Here is a 2,859-nt window from a genome sequence, read left to right on the forward strand (position 1 = left end):
GCGGCCACTGCACTCCAGTCTGGGTGACAGAGTGAGACTCCAACTCAAAAAAAAAGAACCGGATGATATATTAGGAAGGCTTTTCAGGCTAGCAAATGAACATACTTCACCTCCGGGTTGGTGCTGCTCCACGGGGTCCGGTCCGGTGGTTGGTGACTTATCCTGCCATTCTGCCTCCCTCTACCCAGCAGCGAAAATGACCTAGGCACCGGCGCCCGGGGCTGGGGCTGGATGTGGTCCCTGGGCAGCCTGGTGCCCAGCAAGGCACGGAGCTTTCCAGAATAAGGACACGGGTCCCAGCACGCCCTTGGCATGACCTTGACCACTTGGATCTTGGAGGGAAAGGGGAGGGGAGAATAGAGGGCAAAGCCACATGGAAGGGAGGACGTGGACACCCAGGGGATAGATGTCCTGAGGCTGGACGGTGAGGGTGGAGGTGAGAATTGGCCCCACTCCGCCAGCGAGCATCATGCTTAGGGCTCTTGAGTCAAGTACAATCCTGGCTCTGTCCCCTACTAGCTGGGACATTTGAACAAATGACTGAGCCTCCCATCATCACCTGTAGGGCTAATGATAGATGTCAGGGACATAATAAGCCGGGCGTAGTAGTTCCGGCTACTTGGAAGGCTAAGGTGGAAGGATCGCCTGAGCCCAGCAGGTCGAGGCTGCGGTGGCCGGGAGCGGCCACTGCACTCCAGCCTGGGCAGCAGAGTGAGACTCGGACTCCAATAAGAATAATAGTAATGCAAATAATAATTTTAAAGGCAGCAACCATGCAGCACTTTTCAAAGCTTAAAGATTCTCCCCATTTAATCCTTACACTGACATCAACATGATCAGTAACTATCATTAAGTCCTTTTTTTTTTTTTTGGTAGAGATGAGGTCTCACCAAGTTGCCCAGGCTGGTCTTGAACCCCTGAGCTCAGGCAATCCTCTCGCCACGGCCTCCCAAAGTGCTGGGATTACAGGCTTGAGCCACTGCACCCGGTCTATTTATTATTTATTTTATTTTATTTTTAAGACAAGGTCTGGCTCTGTCATCCAGGCTGGAGTGTGATGTGATCATAGCTCACTGCGACCTAGAATACCTGACCTGGAGCGATCCTCCCGCCTCAGCCTCCCAAGTAGCTGGACTACAGATGTGCATCACCAGGCCCGACTAATTTTATAAATTTTTGTAGAGATAGGTTCTCACTATGTTGCCCAGGCTGGTCCCGAACTCCTGACCTCAAGTGATTCTCCCGCCTCGGGCTCGCCTCGCTCTGGGATTCCAGGTGTGAACCACTGCCCTGGCCTAAAATTATTACTGTTGGTTTTGTTGTTGCCGTTTCCAGGTAATGCAGCAGGCTCTGCCCTGTCCACACACTCCCTCCCCCATCCCTCTGCTTGTGCTCCTATTTTCTTTCCCCTGTTTCCACCCTTTCTCTCCCAATTCCTTTCTCACCTTCCCAGGAGCAGCGGGAGGGAGGAAAGGGGAGGCCGCGGTGGCTATGGCCACACGAGGGCAGCAGGCCCCTCTGAACTGCGGGCTGCCTCTCCGTCTCCCAGCCCCCAGCCTGGGCGAGGGCCCAGAAGTAGAAAACCGCCCCCACCTGGACCCAGGTAGGGTGATGCTCTCCAAAGGGGCCTCTGGGGTTCTCAGGCCGGGCCCTGGCAGGCAGAGTGGGTGACAGCTTGGACAGGTCCCGGAAGGTGGCAGGGTGGGGGGGCAGGCATCAGGCCTTGCTGGCCCAGGGCGGGAACGGGTCTGCCAGAGAGGGACTCAGAATATGGAGAAGAACCGAAGGACGTTGAGGTGGATGGGGGAGTCTGCCCTCCAGGGCCCTACAGGCTCCAGGCCGCATGAGGGGCAGTCCTGAGAAACTGGGGGGCTCAGTCTGGTTTGGGGACAACCCAGAAGACGGAGTGGGTGAAGCATGGTGGCCGAGGTCTGCCTGCACCTGCTTCCGGTCCCGGCTCTGGCACTGACACTAGCTGTGTGACCTGGACCAAGTCCCTCCCCTCTCTGAACCTCTGCTTCCCCACCTGCACATAATAGGCAGCGACTTCACTGAGCTGATGCAAATGAAGTAAGATAATATACGCACAGCGCTTGGCCGGGGCCCGTCAGTGGCGGCTGGAGTTATCTTTAGAGTCAGCCTGAAGAGCTGAGAGACAGTTGTACACAGGAAAGGAATGTGTCCCCCAAGTCCGTAACTGGGGGGTGTCGGAGGGCAATTCTAAAGAAAAGGGGGTGGGGGCTTCTAGGCCTGGCTGCTTTGAAACCAGCTGAAGGCTCTGATCGCCCTCCTGGCTGAGACACAAGCAGCATGTGTTCACACCACCCCTCTCTCCTCCGAGTTGCCCTCAAAGAGGCCCCACTGCTCCTGGGGGTGTAGAGCAGGGGTCTCAGGCTGAGGGCCAGGTGTGGTGGCTCACAGCTGTAATCTCAACACTTTGGGAGGCCAAGGCAGGAGGATGGCTTCAGGCCAGGAGTTTGAGACCAGCCTGGGCAACATAGTGAGACCCCATTTCTACAAAAAAAAAATTTTTTTTAGAGAGCCGGGCATGGTGGTGTGCACCTGCAGTCTCAGCTACTCTGGGAAGCAGCGGGAGGGAGGAAAGGGGACATCAGAAGATGGCTTGAGGCCAGGAATTCAAGGCACCAGTGAGCTATGATCACACCACTCTGCACTCCAGCCTGGGCCACAGAGTGAGACCCCATCTTTAAAAAAAGACCTGAGGAGCCGGGCTTGGTGGCTCAGCCTGTAATCCCGCGCCTTTGGGAGGCTGAGGTGAGTGAATTGCCCGAGCCCGCGGGTTCGAGACCCGCCTGGGCAGCGAGACCTCATCTCTACAATAAATCAAAAAATAAGCCA

The sequence above is a fragment of the Carlito syrichta genome, unplaced genomic scaffold, assembly GCF_000164805.1.
Source record: "Carlito syrichta isolate Samal-C Ts95f unplaced genomic scaffold, Tarsius_syrichta-2.0.1 Scaffold76748, whole genome shotgun sequence".
Classification (NCBI taxonomy): domain Eukaryota; kingdom Metazoa; phylum Chordata; class Mammalia; order Primates; family Tarsiidae; genus Carlito; species Carlito syrichta.